Genomic DNA, 21,581 nt, shown 5'->3' with positions numbered 1-21,581 from the left:
CCTCCAAAAACATATCTCCCACTTGGGTGTGTGTACAATCAAGTGGGCGCCTTCTTGTGATCCTGAGAGGTACCTGAAACACATAAAACATAACATGGTGAACACAAATCTTAGTGAGTTCCCCAAAATACAAAACACATCAGATTAGCCACTCAAGGCTAACTTACTACGATCCTTCGGTCAATGTTTCTCAATGGAGACCCCTGGTCCCACAACTCGGGTCGACACTCCGATCCTAACTTAATAACCTCATAATAATAATATTCAACATAAATCACAAAGACATCATGCATAACACCAAAATACATAGGTAAGCACATAAGAATCTCGGTCACACAAAGATACCACTCATGGTAAGTATAGTGAGAAGACTCACCTCGTAATCAAGTAAGAAATTGTCTCATACATGAATCTTGAACTAGCCTCCACCTAACATATAAGATAATAATATCTAATAAACACTTAAATCACAACTCGAAATAAACTAGGTTAATCTCCCTATCAAACTCATGGAATGGATAAAAGACCATTTTACCCCTCCACGATCCCTATACTCCCTGCCTTGACCAAACCCTAAAGTCAACACTTGAGTCAACTGTGTATGTTAACTCGACTCGCCGAGTGCATCTATGTGACTCGCCGAGTCCCCCTTGTTCCTTCAAAATCTCTCGAAAACCCAACTCAACTTGTCATGTTGTCCTGTCAACTCGCCGAGTTACCCATGACCAGACTCATCTAGGAAAACCCTAGCCGACTCATCGAGTCAGCTCTTTGACTCGCCGAGTCCCTTAAGCCAAAATCTCTTTCAGATGTTTTTAAGGTAGATCTGTCACCCCAAACTCTAGATCTAGCCTCCTAAGTATTGAATGTCATGTAAAGCTTCGATCTTTACATTCATGCATGGCATGTTTTATCACACCCCCAAACCAGAACGGCGGAAACGTTCGGGGGCGGAGGACGTCATGTTCAGTATCATAACCATAGTGAAGAAAGTAAACACAACCATCATAAATATAATTTAAAAGGTTACATTGTTGCAAAATACATGTTTCCAAATAAATTACATATGATGTCAAAATAGTTCAAAAGAAATCTACGCCTTAGCGTCTTGCCTTCAAAAGTCTTGTGGTTACCTTTATTACTGATGAGTTCATAAGCAATTTATGAATGAAAAATGAATGTTATTCCTTAAATTATGTTATGAGTTTGTTTCCAGAAAATCTAATATTTTCAAAAAATTTATTGTAGTCTTAACTAACCTAAGACTTAGTATATGTAAGTAAATCATCATACTTATATGTGGTTTTATATGTAAATAAAACTTCTTTTTGTGAAATCCTAAATTTCTCATGAACTGCGTGTTTGTTAATTTCCCATGTGAGTTGTTATAATCATACTATGACTCGAAGACCTCGTACTCTACTTTCTTCAACCGTCAGAATGTTATGACACTTGTTACCCCAGACCTGTCGGTCTAGCTATTGCAAGCAGCTCAGGTGCGGGTTGTCAAACCCAAAATAGATCTATATACAACTATCACGATCTCCCTACAAGAGATTCTGGCTATAACTACAGGACTTATATGTAGTACTAAGGAGTACCCCGAAGATGAATGTCTCACAAATTTATTCATTAACATGTTCACGTAGTTTGTAATAAAATACTTGCTTTATAAATCGATAGTATTACCGTTTGAGGTGTCCAAACTATACCTATTATAGTTTTATCAAAATGTTTTATGTTGTGAATGAAACCTTGTGATGTATGACTTTGTATTTCAATAAAAAGACATTGAAAATGCTAAGTATAAAATCTTACACACCTTGCTCAACATGTTACAAGGTGTGGATAACTCTTAAACTTGTTTTAACATTTTAACTCTTAACTGTCACTATTTTAGATTATTTATAGAAAACTCATCGTAAGTTGAAAACTAAATCCGTAAACTCAGGGAGTTTGAAAAAAGAGTCTACTATGTTCAAAAATTTTCTTATAATTTTTGGTGGTCTCAAACCATTGTGAAAATGTTCATTTTCACAACCTAGTCTGATTTCGTTGCTGCAGTGATATGCAGTTTTGTAAAAATCACCAAAAATTGTAGAAAAATCGTATGAAGATGTGAAAGTATTCATTTTAAAGGTATAGAACTGAACTATTTTCATATTGAACAGTTTTGAAAAATATTAAGTTTATGTTGGGTAAAACAGTTCGTGAACAGGTCACAACTTTTCTGTTGTTAGCTGTCAAGTTAAGTTTCAAATATGTTTTGGTGTTTTAACTTGTATTCCCCCCCCTGAAAACTAAAGAAAACTAAAAAATGTAGGGGTATGAACTCACCTTTAGTGATTCTTGGAAGAGTGGAAGGTGAAGACGAGGAGTATCAAGTCAAGAACACTTGATGAACACGTAAAAGCTTGGGTGATCCTAAGAACGATTCTTTGGCGTTAGAATGTGTGTAGATGATTCAAGGATGTTATGAAAACAAGGAATAACACTTGAGTTTAGAGGAAATAATTACCAAAAAGTGAATTAATAGCTCAAGAACACTTCTAAAAGTGGCTGGAAGTTGAGAGAAATTAAGCTCCTTTGTGAGGTAAGAAAGGTGTAAGAGTGTGGGAATGGTCAAGTGAATCAAGAAATCCTCCAGGGATTTCTTTATCTAGGGGAGTTGCTGGAGCAAGTTGTGAGTTTGAAGTGATGTGTGCATTGGTTTGTGTGATGTGGATAAGGTGGCAAGTGAGAGGGTGACACATGGAAGGCAAGTGGGCACACTTGACCTACTTGTGGGGTAATTATCCTCTTAATATAAAATAATGATTTAAATTAAGAAATGATTGAGAAATAAATAAAATATGAGTTCTGGGAGTTTACAATAGTAAAAATATGAATTTGGTGAAAACAATCCCATCAAAAACGTCAAAAACGGGCTTAGGAGGCAAAACTAGTCGAAAACCGGAAGAAGGAAGCGAACCTGCGAGGTTCGGCCCTTAGGAGATGAGAACCGAGAGAAGGGAGGAGGAGGAACCGAAGGCAGGTGAAGGGACCGAAGGTGGTGGTTCGGGCCCGAAGTTCAGGTTCAATTCGCAGGGGGCTTCTCTTCTGACAGCTTCGCTTCATATGAGAGGTTCCCTCTAAGAGGGTTCGGTTCCTAAGAGGGTTTCGGCCCTAAATGGCTATTTTTCAATATAACTTCCCGTTTTGAGTGATTTTTCGCCAAGTTAAGGTTCGGGATGACCCGGATGACTATAAAAAGTTGAGAGAGATTTTGAGAGAGATTCGGGAGAGATTTGGAGAGATTTGAGAGAGATTCACTTTTAGGAATTTTCATTGAATAATCTTGCAATGCAAGGTCCGTGGACCCCGTTATACTTCGTTTATGATTATTTTAAGTCCCCAAAGGGGTTCACAGACGTGTTTTGATGCGTTTAGCTCCCTTCTTAGGGTTTCACATTTATAAACACATAGATTTACCGAGACACTCGAATTCTTGACACACAATTGTACGTTTTCATAGAATAACTTTTAATCATACAAGTATAATACAAGATTAACCGGTTTGACTTGTTGACTTGACTTTCACTTGTTGACTTTGACTTTGACCTGTTGACCTTCGCTTTGACTTGAATTTGATGGTTGTCACATGTTTGCTCCATAATGCCAAATAAAAGCTCTAACCAAGGTGTTTAAGCATAATAATTCTTTATGGTTGGATAAAGCTGGGACCTTGGGACTCTATGGACCTCACAACGTCCAGATCTGATGTCTCAATGCTTGGCAAGCACAAGGCATACCAAATCTCAAAGAAATATGGAAAAAGCCCCAAAGGTTGTCATTAACAAGATCGGAAGAACATGATGAGAAAGGTAACGACTTTTACCTTCCAACAGAAGCTGCAAGTGTATGATTCCTGGATCTCACATCTTTTTCTCATTCCTTGCTTGAATCTCCCTTCTTCTTCTTCTTCTTCCAATGCTTCAGCAAAGGTCGATTTGGGTTTCACTCAGGGAAGTACGGTAGCTGGTGAGGTGCGTATCCTTAAATAGGCCCCAACCCCGAGGATTTAGGGTTTCACCTCACAAAGCCTACTCAGCGAGTCAGCTCATTGACTCGTCGAGTCGATCATTAAACTCACATGGTCTAATTGGACTCTACTCGACTAGTTAGGCTCACAACTCGTCGAGTCACACATGATATCTCAATAATAAGTAATAAAGAAATACCTGGGAGTTGGGATGTTACAATTCTCTCCCACTAGAATTAGACTTCACCCTTGAAGTTAGGCTCCAGAAATGACTCTGGATACTGCTCAGGCATCTCGGACTCCGGCTCCCAATACACTCGGATCCCTTCCAATGTTGCCACTGGACCTGAACCAAGGGCGCCTCTTTTTTTTTCTCAAAACCTTCACTTGCCAATCCAAAATTGCAATATAATTCAGGCTCACATCCACCTGAATGTCCTCTAAGGGTACTACTGTCGTCTCATCGGCAACACACTTCTTCAACTGAGACATGTGGAAGGTGTTATGAATCTGTCTCAACTTTGCTGGTAGCTCAAACCGGTAGGCCATCCTACCTACTCTAGTAATCACTCTAAAAGGACCAATGTATCGGGACCCCAACTTTCCTCTTTTCCTGAATCAGATCACCCATTTCCATGGGGATACCTTCTGGAGCAAAAAATCTCCAACCTGAAACTCTAGCTCGAATCATCACCGATTCGCGTAACTCTTTTGGCGACTCTGGGCTGTCAGTAACATCTGCCTGACCTGCTGAATCTGCTCGGTCATCTACAACACTATCTTAGTTCCACCCATAACTCGCTACCCAACCTCTCCCTAACAAATCGGAGTCCGACATCTCCTCCCATATAGCAGCTCAAAGGGAGGCATACCAAAAATCGAATGATGGCTATTGCTGTAAGAAAACTCAGCCAATGGCAAATAAGTGTCCCAACTTCCTCCGAAATCCATACATATTCACACAACATGTCCTCGAGCATCTGAATCCTCCGCTTGCTCTGCTCGTCTGTTTGCGGATGGTATGCCATATTAAAATGTAACCAAGAACCCAAATCTTCATGAAATTTCTTCCAGAACCTGGAAGTAAAGCGCACGTCCCGATCTAACACTATCGACGTCGACACTCCTTACCGAGCCACCAACTCTCTCACATAAATCTTAGCCAGTCTCTCTGCAGAAGAGTTCTTACTGATAGCGGGGAAGTGAGCACTCTTCGCCAGCCGATCCATAATCACCCATATCACATCAACCCATCGTGCGGTCCTCGGTAACTTGGTGATCAATTCCATAGAAGTCTATTCCCACTTCAACTGGGGAATCTCTATAGGCTACAAAGGACCATGTGGACAATGGTGCTCTGCCTTAACCCGACAACAGGTCAAATTCCTCTTTACAACCCATGCCATGTCCCTCTTCATACAGGGCCACTAATAGTCTCTTTTCAGGTCCAAATACTTCTTACTGGCTCTTGGGTGGATCATGAATCTCGATCTCTGTTCCTCCACCAATAATACACGACGAGCTCCACATGTATAGGGCACCAAAATCCGCCCATCGGAAGTCATAAGCCCACGACTATCCGACTGAAACTCATAAACCTGACCAACCACACGCTCTCTCTTGCAGTTCTCCGATCTCACCGCCTCCACCTGAGCCTCTCGGATGGTATTTAAGACTGGAGTGATCACAATCATCCGCATACACACATCCCGGATCAGAGCGCTTTCGGATTTGCTACTCAAGGCATCAGCTACCACATTAGTTTTTCTTGGGTCATATAAGATCTCATAGTCATATTCCTTCACTACATCTAACCATCTCCTCTATCTCATATCCAGGTTGGGCTAATCCATCAGGTAGTTCAAGCTCTTATGGTCTGTGTAGACGATTTACCTGACACTATAAAGATAGTGACGCTAAATATTGAGGGCGAACACCACTGCCCACAACTCCAAATCATGGGTGGGATACCTTGTCTCGTGAGGCTTCAGATGCCTCGACACATATTCTATCATGCGACCCCTATGCATCATCACTACACCCATCCCTGAAATAGACACATCGCAAGAAACCACAAAGTCCTCCACTCCATCCAGAAGGGATAACACCAGAGCTTCGCACAACCTCTGGCGAAGAATCTCGAATGATGCTTGCTAATAGGGTCCCCAAAAAAAAGTAACACCCTTCCGGGTCAATCTGGTGAGAGGAGCTACAATCTTGGAGAAATCCTTGATAAATCTCCGATAGTAGCCAGCTAATCCCAGAAAACTCCTTATCACAGATGGGGATCTCGACACCTCCCATCGCATAACTACCTCAATCTTTGCCGGATCAAACAATATCCCATTCTGATTAATGAGGTGTCCCAATAACTGGACCTCTCATAACAAGAAATCACACTTGGAGAGTTTGGCATAAAGCCTCTCCGACCTCAAAACCCCAAGAATCTCTTGTAGATGCTACTTATGCTGCTCTTTGGTCTTCGAATACACCAATATGTCATCGATGAACACGATCACCGACCGATCCAACATAGGCCTACACACTCAGTTCATGAGATCCATGAATGATGTCGGTGCGTTGGAGAGCCCGAAAGGAATCACCACAAACTCGTCATGCCCATAACGAGTTCTAAAGGCCATCTTATGAATATCCTCCTCGCATACTCTCATCTGATGATATCCAGATCTCAAATTAATCTTGGAAAACTAAGATGCCACCTGCAAATGATCGAATAAATCGCCGATCCTCGGAAGTGGATAATGGTTCTTGACCGTTAGCTTCTTCAACTCCCAATAATGTATACACATCCAATGTGAACCATCCTTCTTCTTAACAAAAAGGATCGACGCACCCCACGGTGTGCTACTCGGCCTGATAAAACCCTTCCCCAACAGTCCCTGAAGTTGTGAGGATAGCTCCAGCATCTCTGGTGGTGCAAGGCGATAATGTGCCTTGGTAATGGGCGCCGCCCCCATAACCAAATCAACCCGGAACTCCACGTGCCTCTTGGGAGGCACACCCGACAACTTTTCGGAAAAAAAGCAGGAAACTCACACACTATCGGAACCTTAGTGATAAAACTCAACCTCTCTGTGAGAACCCTCGTATCCATCACATACGCCAAGAAGTCCATACAACCCCGCTGTAAACTCTGCCTTGCCCTGGCAGCAGAGTAGAAGGATGACCTAGATCCGATACCCTCACCATACACTGTAAGCACTCCCTAACTAAGGTCTCATATAGTCACCAACTGAAGCTTGCAGTCGATCGCTGCTCTAAAACAGCTCAACTAATACATGTCCACGATGACAAAGACATCACCCATCGCAATCGGTACCAGATCAATTGGAAAATCGACACAAAAAATCTCCAACACACATCTGCAGAATACATCAGTACTAAAAACCGCATGATCGTCAGCCATGGAAACCCTCAGAGGTCGACTCAATGCCTCACGTCAAATACTGATGTGGCGACTAAAAGCTAACGACACAAAGGATCGACTCGCACCCAACTCAAATAACACCAAAGCAGGTACAGAACTCACAAGAAATGTACCTAAATACAACACAAAATAAGCATAATAAATCTCACATAAATAAATAAGGAAAATACATACTAGCCATCACATCAAGTGTTGCACAAACCTCCTTCGCTGTCAGCTGGAAAGCTCTCCCACGAGCTTTTGGAACATCGGCCTTCACCAGCCGACTATCAGTAGCACGCAAAGCAGCAGGTGCAGATCCCTGTTTCGATCCCTGGAGAAGCAGGGGGGCACTCGGCCTTCCGATGGCCAGTCTGGTTGGAGTGGAAGAAAACTGCAAACCCCTTGGCATGACCCCTCGTGAATCTTGCCGCACTTTCCATAAGTGCCGCCCTTCTATCCCCCCATCCTCGTATCAGCGGACTTAACCCGCTTCACTACTGGATGTGACTGCGCCGGCCTCCAGTCTCTCCCCTGCGACTCTGCCACCTCCCTGGCCTGAGTCTCCAGCTTGATCTCCAGCTTCCTGATATTTGTTTGAAGCTCAGCAAATGTCCGATAAGATGAGTTTGCCACAAACTCTCGAATATCCCTCCTCGGAATGCTCAAATACTGGCTCATGCGTGCCTGCTTAGTCGATACATGCTCAGGGCAGAACAATGCCCTCTCGTGAAACATCCATGTTATCTCAGTCACCGACTCTGTCTTCTTCTTGAGAGACAGAAACTACTAGGCCAACCGTTCCCTCTCCACTGGGGGAATATACCCATCTCAGAACATCAAAGTAAACCTCTCCCAAGTCACTATAGTATGCTCTGTACGAGTAAAATTGGCTGTCACAAACCTCCACTAGTCCTTCGCTCCCAAGCGAAGCTGGTTCAATGCGAACCGAACCCTCAAATGCTCTGGGCAAGAACATGTCTAAAAATATCTCTCAATATCATAGATCCACCTCATACCAGCAACTGGATCCTAGTCACATCAAACTCTGGTGACTTTATGTTGTTGAACTCCCGAAACAACAACGAGTCACTTCCCTGAGGTTTGGTAGTTGCGGTGGCTACAACAGCAGCAACCTCGGTAACAGCGGCATACCGCTCATCAAATATCTCGATCAGGGTAGTCTTTATAGGCCCAAACCTCTCCGGGTGTGCCTCTAGTATGGTTGCAGCCACCTCATCATGAATCATCCTGCGAATCTCATCATCGCAAGTCCCACTGCTCCATGGGGTGTGGCGCGTACTCACCATGATGTCTCTGAAACACAACACGAAATCATCAGAGACTCACTCGAGTATACACACACTCGATCACTCGCCCCTACTTGCTCCTTATCATCGTAAAGATTCTTACATGGGTTGCATACAGACCCGATACTTTCAGTAGTACGGGCCCAATATTGCCTTCCACACCAGCGTGTAGTCACCCCAAGTCCTCTTCCTAGGATTCTAATTCACAAGTACTCTATCTCTCAAAAATGTCAGACTACCTCTTAGTAGGCTACTTGCATGCTCATCTAAATATCTCTTCTAGATTACCCCTCAACTCAAAACCCAACACATACTTAGGGAAAATAACAAATAACATTGATCAATAGCATCTCCTAGGCTAAGGTGTTGGATTAGGTGTCTAAGTTCATAACTATTTCTAGAATGTACTTGACCTGGTTGGCATGGTCCATTTGGGTTGCATGGCATTGCAACACTTGGATAGACTAAATGAGAGAAAGGACACTTAAGGTTTATTAATATATTATAAGTTCTAATATATTAATAGTATTATCTAATTAGTATTGACCAAAGAATTAATTAAGTGATCAAAAAGAGACTAATTAAATATATGGGGTTGATTGTGTAAATCATCCATTCTTGTATAGTGGGCTAATAATCCATGGTTTATATGAATTTGGCTAAACCCATAAGGTGCTCCATGGATAGTCCATGGGAGTTATAAACCCATGGATCATGGAATATAGAAAGCCGTGACAATTAGGGTTTACATGGTGTAACCCTACTTGTGACACAACTATATAAACACCCTGTTACTAGAAAAATCGGCCACTACAAGCAACTACAAGAGGGCTAGCCGAATTTTGAGTGTTAGTGAACTTCTATCAAGGTTATTCTAAGTGTTGTGGTGTTTTGTAAGACATTTGAGGCATCACACTTGAGGTGCTAGGCTTACAATGTTGTCAAGGAATCCAAGCAACAAAAAGGTATGTTCTTCTAGTTGCTATTATGTTTAAAAGTTCCCCAAGCCATGCTAGTTAGGTTAAGAACCTTGGAAAATCAAATTTGCATGTATCTTAGTAAAACATAGATCCAAGGTTTCTAGGGTTGCATGTACACCTTAGGAGTGTTAGAATGCTCAAAACCCATCAGTAGTATTAGAGCCTAGGCTTGTTTTCTTGATACTTGATGCAAATTTGTTGGAAAAATTCAGAAATGTGCAATCTGCTGAGTGAACTTGCCGAGTCCATGGGGGGAATCGACGTCTCCATGTGTAAAATGATCCTCTTCTTCGAGTAGGTTCATGCACTCGACGAGTAGGAGCCCCTGATTGCATATTTTCGAGTTTTGCTGCTGCAAATGGAGTAGTAACATTACCGTAAACTGTTTCGTCTTATAAAACTTATTTTAGATGGTGTAATGGTTATGCTAATCCATTTTCCATGGCTAATATCAAATTTCGAGTTTTGTATGGTTTATTTATGATTCTTGAAATTGTTGATATGAATATTCATGAACTTATGAGTTTAGAAGATCATATGAATTATTTGTAACTTGCTTGTTAGTTTAATTCTTGATCTTGATGTGATTTAATGGAATCCATAATTTGTCCTCAAGTTATGGATTACAAAAACTCACTCTTTTAAAAGTCCATTAAAGAAACATATAGGTTACATAAAACGAAAAGTCTCTCATTTTATTAAACCATTAACTCATAAGTTATGAAAGATGAAATGTTTTGAAAGTTACAAAACTTGCCCTCAAGTTTTGGAACTTGTAAAGTCACTTTAAAAACTTTAGTTCCAACCCCTAGAATTTTAAAAGTTAAAATTCAACCCTTATAATTTATAATATTATAATTTAATTATATATATATATATATATATATATATATATATATATATGTATATATGTATGTATGTATGTATGTATGTATGTACATATGTATGTATGTATGTATGTATGTGTGTGTATAAGAACTAGTCGTTTTACCGTTAGTAGGCCTCATTCACGAAGCCTGTATATAAAGGGGGTATAACGTTGTTGCCTATAAAATGGCAGCTTAATGGGTGTCCACTCTCACCCACCGCTTCCTTTATTGGTGGAGGGTCGTTAGCCGAACGGGTAGGAAAATGACTTTAATCCTCATTAAAAGTATGATGATTGCAAAGTAACTAAATGTTTTATAAATTCGCAATCTTAGTTACTTTAGGAAAATGTGAATAAGGTGCTAACCCATGAAATTACACTTTGCACTTTGCTTAAGTCGTTAGTGGAGTGTTTGTGGTTAACCGGCACACTAACCTGGACTTAACAAGGTAAGCAAAGTGTGGCTTAGGGTTTATCATAGGCCGGGGAAGCGCGTGTGGTTAACCGGCACATCGATTGAGTGATAAACATTAAGAGTACTAGGTAATTTGCATGGTTACTTCACACCTTGTTTTGTGATCCTCGGCATCCCATTCACAGAACATGAAGGGCACACTCGAGATTGAAACATGCCATTGAAAAGTTCAATCAATCTTAAAGAATCTAGGAGTTTCAAAACCAATCAAAACCTAGTAATTTATTTCGTTTTTCAATGTGTAAATTAGTGAATCGTCATTCACCTACCTTCAAATATTTTATAGCTTGGATTACGGCATCCCTCTTCTTAGTTATATAATATTGTGTTAGGTCCTAGCCTTAATATTACATTTGGGTCTCTTATTAAGGAATATCTTTATATCTAATCTAAACTTGTATGTCTTCTTTTTCAGATGTCTTCCAATAATGTTGCTTCTGGCTAAAACCCTACCGACTCCTTCTCTCTCATGAACCTTTGTAAGAATGTCATCTTTGATGGTTCCAACTTTACGGATTGGTCCAGAACATCAGGATGCTCACTCGTTACAAGGACAAGGAATATGTCCTCGACAAGGTGCTTAAGGAACTTGATGAGTCATCTGCTACTCCTGAGGAGATTACTGAATTCTGGAATCATGATAGAGATGCCACTAAAGTGGCATGTATGATGTTGGCCACGATGACAGTCGAGCTCCAAAAGTCCTATGAGAACTATTACCCTTTTGAGATGCACCAGGACTTGATGGACCGCTACCATCAAACTCCTCGCCAAGAGAGGTATGACATCATCTGCTCCATGATAACAAATCGGATGAAGGATGGTGAACCCATCACCGGCCACTTACAGAAAATGCAAAGTTATGTGGACCATTTGCTGAAGCTAAATGTGAACTTCCCCTAGGAGTTGGCAATTGACATCATTTTGCACTCCTTACCTTCTTGTTTTGGTCAATTCCGAATGACATACCACATGAACAAGGATGAAGTTACACTCAGCAAACTTCAAGGACTCTTGAAGACCGCTGAAAGTGGACTCAAGGGTAAATCGGTTGTTACCACTCATACTCCTACCGTGGCCCTATCTTGGCAATCGAGCAAGGAAAAGAAAAGAAAAGGAAGAGCGCTTCGAAGGGTACCAACGGAAAGTCCCTTGATGGATCCTCTTCAAGTGGAACCAAGAAAGGTTTCTTCACTCCTTCTGCCAACCCTAAAGAGGCTGAATGCTTCTATTGGCATGAAAAGTCGCACTGGAAGCGAAACTGCCCAAAGTATCTGCAAGATATTAAGGATGGGAAAGTGAAACCCAACCATTCAGGTATTTACACTATATTGTCTAATAACTCACCCCATTCTAAATCTTGGGTCTTTGATACCGGTTGTGGTATTCATATTTTTTCTGATTTGCAGGGACTAAGAAGAAGTGAGGATATGGAGCATGGGAAGATAAGCTTAATCATGGGGAATAGGAAGGCTTCACCTATCACCAAGATTGGGATTTATACTTTCTTGCTAAATAGTGGTTTAACATTAGATTTGAATAAATGTTGTTACTTGCTAAATAGTATTTATGCTTTCAATAATAATGTTATTTATTTTAAAGCATTACCTTGTGATGGTGTGTATGAAGCTGTGACGGTTGTAGATAACTTAGGAAATATTGTGTTGTGTATTGATTCTTCCACTAACTTGGATAAAGCATGATTGTGGCATTGTCTTATTAGACATGTAAGCAAGAAACGCATAGGCCAACTCCAAAAGGATAAAGTCTTGGATTCATTTGACCTAAATTCGGATGATAGTTGTGAATCTTGTCTACTTGGAAAAATGACAAAATCACCCTTCACTGGTTCTTGTGTTAGGGGTGAAGGTTTGTTGGATCTAGTACACACTGATGTGTGTGGAACCTTCAGAACTGCCACAAGGGATGCTAACCGCTTCTATGTTACTTTTACTGATGATTATAGTAGATATGGATATATCTACTTAATCAAGCATAAGTCAGATCCTTTGAAAAGTTCAAGGAGTTTAAACAGGAAGTGGAGAATCAGTTGGGTAGGAACATTAAGACGCTTCGATCTGATCGAGGTGGTGAGTATCATAGTACAGAGTTCCTTGACTATCTTAAGGAATGTGGAATTGTCTCACAATTGACACCTCCCAGGACACCGCAGCTTAATGGTGTGGTTGAGAGGCGTAATCGAACCTTGTTGGACATGGTTCGTTCCATGATGAGTTGAGATTTGCCACCAATATCATTTTGGGGGTATGCCTTAGAGACTTCCGCCCATATCCTTAAGCTAGTCCCTACAAAGAAGGTTGCCAAAACACCTCACGAGATGTAGACTGGAAAAGTTCTCAATCTAGATCACATCAAGATTTGGCATTACAAGGCTTTCGTAAGGCGTGAGACTCAATATAAGCTCGAACCTCGAAGTGAGAAGTGTATTTTAATCGGCTACCCAAAAAAAATCCTTTGGTTACCTCTTCTACACACCCACTGATAATGTGGTCTTTGTAGCAAGGATAAGAGTCTTGAGAGAGAGAGAGAGAGATAGAGAGAGAGAGAGAGAGAGAGTTAATAAGCTAAGGAAATAGTGGGAGGAAAATTAATCTTGAAGAAATTCAAGAGTCAAGTGGTGAAGGAACCTGAAACCCTAGCAGTCAACCCGAGGAGGAAACTCTTGTTGATCCGACAGATGAGTCTGTACCTCTGAGGCATTCCACGACAGTTAGGAATGCACCTGAGCATTACTATGGTTTCCAAAATATTGTGGAAGGTGATACACTTATCAGTGATAGCACACTGGTATTTCTAGATGAACTTAACAGCTACAAGGAAGCCATAGCAGGCCATGAGGCTGCTAAATGGAAAGAGGCTATGGACAGTGAGATAAAGTCCATGTATGACTATCAAGTTTGAAACTTGGTTGACAATGTGCCAGGTCATAAGATAGTTGGGTGCAAATGGATCTTCAAGAAGAACATCGAGACGGATGATAATGTACACACTTATAAAGCGCGACTGGTTGCAAAGGGATTTTCTCAAACTTCGGGAGTTGATTATGATGAGACCTTTTCACCAGTAGCAAAGATTAAGTCTATTAGGGTTATGTTAGCCATTTGTTGCATTTCATGATTATGAAATATGGAAAATGGATGTCAAAACCGCTTTCCTTATTGGAATGTTAGCTGAGGATGTTTACACGAGTCAGCTAGAGGGTTTTGTCAGCATAGAGTACCCTAATAGAGTGTGTAAGCTTGAGAAATCCATTTGTGGATTGAAAAAGCACCTCACGGATGGAATCTTTGTTTCGATGAGAAAGTCAAGGAGTTTGGTTTTTCGAGGAGCGAAGATGAATCTTGTGTATATGTCAAGGCTAGTGGGAGTATAGTTAGCTTTTTGGTACTGTATGTGGATGATATACTACTCATAGGAAATCACATCCCAACTCTGTAGGGAGTGAAGTCCTGGCTAGGGAAGTGTTTCACTATTAAGGACCTTGGTGAAGCTGCCTATATCCTAGGGATAAGGATTTTGAGAGATAGGAGTAAGAGACTAATTGGACTTAGTTAGAGTACCTACTGGGATAAGGTGCTGAATAGGTTCAACATCCAGAATTCCAAGAAAGGAGAGTTACCGATCTAGAGTAACACCAGATTGAGTAAGACTCAAAACCCGAGTACAGAGGCTGAGATAGCTGAGACGAGTCGAGTACCATATGCTTCCGCTATAGGCTCGATCATGTATGTTATGACTTGTACTTGTCCTGATGTGGCCTTTGCGTTGAGCATGGTCAACAGATATCTGGAGAACCCTGGCAAGGCTCACTAGGCTGCGGTAAAGAACATTCTCAAGTACTTACGGAGGACTATGGACTGGGTCCTTACCCTCAGTGGAAGTGATGACTTGAGAGTAGTATGGTAGAGTGATGCTAGCTTCCAGACTGATAGGGATAATTTCCGCTCTCACTCAGGCTGGGTCATTACCTTAAATGGAGGAGCAATCAATTGGAAAAGTTCCAAGCAGGAGAAAGTGGCTAATTCAACTTGCGAATCAGAGTATATAGCAGCAAGCGAGGCAGCAAAGGAGACAGTGGCTGATTCAACTTGCGCATTGGTAACATGATGTTATAAAACGTGGCTTTGTGTATAGTTCAACAAGTAGTAAAACAAGCATATGGGTTGAAGTTTATCTGTTCCTTCTTGGATTAGAAGCGATATATGGGCCCGTAGATGATTTTGTTTTGTCCTATGTACCGGGCCCGGTCATAACTAAATTGATGTGTTCGATTAAGCTTTATGTTAAACAAATTGGAAATCGGGAAACAAACTGCTGGAAAATAAGTAAGACTTTGTTCCATGTATTTGTCTGGCTAATATCTAAAACAGAGCTACGATTGATGATCGGTTCCTGAAGTCATTCTTGCAGATATAGTTATTAGACTTATCCAAGTGGGAGACTGTTGGATTAGGTGTCTAAGTTCATAACTAATTCTGGAATGTACTTGACCTAGTTGGCATGGTCCATTTGGATTACATGGAATTGCAACACTTGGATAGACTAAATGAGAGAAAGGACACTTAAGGTGCTACATGGATAGTCCATGGGTGTTAAAAACCCATGGATCATGGAATATGGAAAGCCATGACAATTACGGGTTACATGGTGTAACCCTACTTGTGCGACAACTATATAAAGTCCCCATGACTAGCAAAATCGGCCACTACAAGCAAGTACAAGAGGGCTAGCCGAATTTTGAGTGTTAGTGAACGTCTCTTAAGGTTATTCCAAGTGTTGTGGTGTTGTGTAAGAGATTTGAGGCATCACACTTGAGGTGCTAGGCTCACAAGGTTGTCAAGGAATTCAAGCAACAAAAAGGTATGTTCTTCTGCTAGCTATTATGTTTAAAAGGTCCCCATGCCATGCTAGTTAGGTTAAGAACCTTGGAAAATCAAATTTGCGTGTATCTTAGTAAAAACATAGACCCAAGGCTTTTAGGGTTGCATGTACACCTTAGTAGTGTTAGAATGCTCAAAACCCTTCATAAGGCATCACAAATCAGGCAACTCTAGACCTAGAATATGAAATACCTAGCCAATTCTCTAACATGCATTTCTAATATCTCATAAATATCTTATAACAAATATAAGTAAGGGTATTTTAGGAAATCACCGTTCGATCTCTGGCTTCTTGTACACATTACCCCAACTCGTTTTCTCTAAAAATTCTTTCTCATTTTATAAAAATCATTTCTTTCGAAATTTTTCTCAAATCCTCAGTTTGAATCCAAACACATCCGATGGTGCATCCGAAACCCTCAAACCAACGCTCTGATACCAACTTGTAACACTGTAAATTTTTAAACAAATTTTTTCATCTAAAAAAAACAATTACCCCGTTTCAAAATCACAAAAATCCCATCATCATCAAGTTATCAAAACACATGTTTGAAAACTGAATATATCACAAATCCAGGATCCTCCAAAAACATATCTACCACTTGGGTGTGTGCACAATCAAGCCGGTGCCTTCCCGTGATCCTGATAGGTACCTGAAAAAAATAAAACATAACACGGGAAACACGAAGCTTAATGAGTTCCCCAAAATACCACACACATACTCCCTGCCTTGACCAAACCCTAAAGTCTCAAACTCATGGAATGGGTAAATGACCATTTTAGCCCTCCACGATCCCCATACTCCCTGCCTTTCCAAACCCTAAAGTCAACAGAAGTCAACACTCGAGTCAACTGTCTATGTTGACCCGAATCGCCGAGTGCATCTATGTGACTCGTCGTGTCCCCCTTGTTCGTTCAGAATCTCGCGAAAACCCAACTCAACTCATCTAGTTACCCATGACTATACTCATCGGGGAAAACCCTAGCCAATTCATCGAGTCAGCTCTTTGACTCGCCAAGTCCCTTAACTCAATATCTAATTCAGGTGTTTTTAAGGCAAATCTATCACCCCAAACTCTAGATCTAGCCTCCCAAGGGTTAAATGTCACGTAAATCTTCAATCTTTATGTTAATTCATGGCATGTTTTCTCCATAATGCCAAATAACAGCTCTAACCAAGGTGTTTAAGCACAATAACTCTTTATGCTTGGATAAATCGGTGACCTTTGGACTCTATGGACCTCACTAGGTCCCTTGTGATAGGTGTTTAGGGACGTAAAGTGAGGACAACGGGAATGGGTAATTAGGGTTATTATTGATCGGTGAACTTAATAAGTATATTATTATTGTGGGTTTAAAACCCTATAAGCTCACCAGGCTCCCAAGCCTAACCCACTCAGTTTTATGATTATAGGTAGTGGACCCCGAGCATAGTCGGAGGATGACGAGATATTTTTTGGATTATAGGCCAGTAGTTGTAAATAACTGTTGAAAGGCTTATAATGTCTTGTTTATGCTTTTGATCTGTATCGGAACATGACATCCCGAGGTTTTGATATATATATATATATATATATATATATATATATATATATATATATATATATATATATGTATATATATATATATATGGAAAATATATACCTTCTTAATGAAGGATTTTGATAAACGTTTATCATATGTTGTTTAGGGACCAATTCCGCAACATCTTATAAAAAGATTTCTCTGATTTTATTTTAAAAAGCATAAACTAAATCGGTCTTTTCTGACCGAGAAATATGGGGATGTCACAGTTGGTATCAGAGCATTAGTTTAAGCGAACTAAGAAATTGTAGAATTTCTAGACTTGAACTTAGAATGCTAAGTGATGATTGTGAGATGAGTGTCTACCATATTTTAGACACGAGCATAAGTTTATTTTAGGGAAGATGCCTAAAATGCCCTTATGTGCTAAATGCTATGTGTTTGCCATGTGTGCCATTATTTGTTTAGATCTATGGTCTGTTGCCGACCGGATCTGGAAACTTTATGTGTGTAGGATTCTAAGCGTATGATTACGAGATTAGAACTAACATGTAAACGTTTCGGAGTGATAAGGGAATTGACATGTCTAACAAGAATAAAGACCTAAATTCACCTTATTTGGTATATAGATTGTAATGGCAAGAACTCGGAGTGGAGCTGGAAATGAAAACAGAAACCAACAACCTCAACCTCAAGTGGTGGAACAGGTGCCTATAGTAGGAGCCACACCCGAACCCATCACCATGGCTGGAGTACGAACTATGATTCAGGCCATGTTGGCTGAATAGAGGGAGGAATTGAGGCAAATGTTGCTGAACGACAGGGATGAACCTTCAGTTCCTGTTGAACAACGTGAACTAAATGACGATCGATCTGAAGAAGGGAACAACAATAGATCGGTTGGTCATAGTGAACCGCTTGTGGTTGGGAGGAATAACCACGAGGGTAGATTGGAGAGAAATGGGTGCAAGTATAAGGACTTTATGACTTGCAAGCCATCGACCTTCAATGGAAAAGAAGATCCTGTCGGAGTAATGGACTGGATCTCGGAAATGGAGTTGGCTTTCATGACTTGTGATTGCCAAGGCAAGTTACAAACTGCGTTTGCAGTATGTCAATTCAGGGGTAGTGCTGCTCGTTGGTGGAGCACTTTGGGGAAAACCCTAAGCCCTAATGAGCCACTACAATTAACTTGGGCAGAGTTCTTGGTGCACTTCAAGCGCAAGTACTGGTCGGCCCAAAACGTACTTGAGTTAGAAAACCAATTTCTAACGTTGCAGAAAGGGAGTATGACCGTTGACGAATATACGAATAACTTCACAAACAAAATGGAGTTTGCTTTGCGTATTGTCCTAGATGAGTTGGCAAAAATAGACAGGTACGCAAAGGGACTTCCATGGGAGTACGCGGTGCCAGTACATCAGGCACTTACTTTGGAGGCAGCTATCTGGGCTGCCAAGTCTATTGAAGATATGATAAAAGGGAGAGCCGCCAGCAAGGTTGAAGTTGGAAAAAAGAGAAAGTTTGAAGGAACTTCAGGTTCCAATAAAAAGAACAAGTTCTCGAAGACTGGTTCGAGAAAGTTTGGAGGAGGAGCCGAAGCCAAGTGGTGTGACAAGTGTAAGAAGAAACATGCTGGGAAGTGCAGCGTGGAAGTCACTTGTTACAAATGTGGAAAGCCAGGGCATTATGCCGATGAATGCACCTTCAATAAGAACGCATGTTTTGGGTGCAATGAAGAACGACATATTTTGAGGGACTGCCCGAAGAAGAAAGACGCAGCAAAACCCAATCTACTACCAAAGCCGAAGGCGAGAGCCTTCAGATGACACTCGAAGCTGCGAAAGATAAAGCCGATGTTGCTTCAGGTACCTTTCTCGTAAACGAATTGCCTGCCCAAATTTTGTTTGATTCTGGAGCCAATTACTCCTTTATATCGCATGAATTTGGTAGAAAGCTAGCTTTGCCTGTAGATAGGCTAGTTAATGCCTTATTAGTCGAGATTGCTAATGGCAAGTTTGTACCTGTTAGCCATCGTATGAAAAACATCCTGATTAACTTGGATGGGAATAAGTTCCAAGAGGAATTATTGCCTATCGAGTTAAATGGATTCGACATACTTTTAGGAATGGATTGGCTTAGCGCCAATGATGCAGAAATACTATGTAGAAAGAAGATAGTAAAAGTAAACCCACCAGGGAAAGAGTCGTTTATGGTGTATGGAGACAAACGTAGAGTAAATTCTGGAATCATTTCCCTAATGAAAGCCAGAAAGTGTTTGGCCAAGGGATGTACACCATATCTAGCGTTCATGATCGATGCTAAGATGGAAAAGAAGGAGGTGCAGAATATTTCGGTGGTGTGTGAGTATCCGGAAGTCTTTCCCGAAGATCTTCCCGGATTGCCCCCTGATCGACAAGTAGAATTTCGTATCGACTTGTTACCAGGAACGACGCCGATAGTGAAAGCACCTTATCGATTAGCGCAAACCGAAATGAAAGAACTTATGACACAACTTCAGGAGTTAATGGACAAAGGTTTCATTCAACCTAGTTCATCACCCTGGGGAGCCCTTGTGTTATTTGTAAAGAAGAAAGACGGAAGCATGAGAATGTGCATCGATTAAAGAGAGCTGAACAAAGTGACGATAAAGAACAAGTACCCGTTGCCAAGGATCGATGACTTGTTCGACCAGTTGCAGGGTTCGAGCTATTTCTCGAAGATCGATCTTAGGTCGAGATACCATCAACTAAAGGTGAGAGAGCAGGATATCGAAAAGACTGCTTTTAGAACGAGATATGGACACTATGAATTTTTGGTTATGTCGTTCGGACTAACCAATTTCCCAGCAGCTTTCATGGATTTGATGAATAGGGTTTGTAAACCATTCTTAGATAAATCCGTGACAGTATTCATAGACGATATCTTGATTTATTCGAAAAGCAAGCAGGAGCATGAAAAGCATCTGCGTGAAGTGCTAGAAGTCCTGAATAAGGAGAAGTTGTATGCAAAGTTCTCCAAGTGTGAATTTTGGATTCAAGAAGTCCAATTTTTAGGTCATGTGGTGAACCAAGAAGGAATAATGGTTGACCCAGCAAAGATTGAAGCTGTAATGAAGTGGGAACAACCAAAAAGTCCTATGGAGATTCGAAGCTTTTTAGGATTAGCTGGATATTACCGAAGGTTTATCCAAGGCTTTTCTTCGATTGCTACTCCATTAACAGCTTTGACCCACAAAGGAGCCACTTATGCTTGGAATGAGAAGCATAAGGAAGCCTTTAAGAAGTTGAAGAAGAGATTGTGTGAAGCCCCGATTCTTTCATTGCCTGAAGGAGTTGATGACTTTGCAGTTTATAGCGATGCATCTGGAGTTGGGTTAGGTTGTGTTCTGACCCAAAGGGATAAAGTGATCGCGTATGCATCGAGGCAATTGAAGGAACTTGAAAAGAACTACCCCACTCATGATCTGGAGTTGGCAGCGGTAGTATTTGCCTTAAAGATATGGAGGCATTATCTTTATGGCACCAAGTGTAAACTTTTCACTGATCATAAGAGTCTACAATATCTCTTTAATCAGAAGGAATTGAACATGAGGCAACGACGCTGGCTAGAGTTACTCAAGGACTACGACTGTGAGATGCTTTACCACCCTGGTAAAGCAAATGTTGTTGCTGATGCTCTCAGTCGGAAGGTAAACCTTGAAAAGAAAAGGCCAAGAGCGTTGAGAATTGAAGTTGTCTCGACAATTGTGGAAAGTATAAAGAAAGCTCAAGAGGAAGCTTTAGAGAAAAATGACCAAAAGGAAGAACGTTTGGGCAAAACGTTAGTGTTAGGTACAAACAACCAAGGGTTGAAGGTATTCCAAGATAGAATTTGGGTACCTAAGATAGGCGGAATAAGGGATCTTCTGATGGAAGAAGCTTACAAGACCATGTACTTGATTCATCCCGGCAGTACAAAAATGTATAGGGATCTAAAACCCTATTATTGGTGGTCGACGATAAAGCTCGATGTTGCTAAGTATGTGGCCGAGTGTGTAACTTGTTCTAGGGTTAAGGCACAACATCAGAAACCG

Source organism: Lactuca sativa, chromosome 9 (assembly GCF_002870075.4).
Source record: "Lactuca sativa cultivar Salinas chromosome 9, Lsat_Salinas_v11, whole genome shotgun sequence".
In the NCBI taxonomy this organism is placed as follows: Eukaryota; Viridiplantae; Streptophyta; class Magnoliopsida; order Asterales; family Asteraceae; genus Lactuca; species Lactuca sativa.
The sequence above is the reverse complement of the archived record's forward strand: the minus strand, read 5'-3'. Positions refer to the sequence as shown.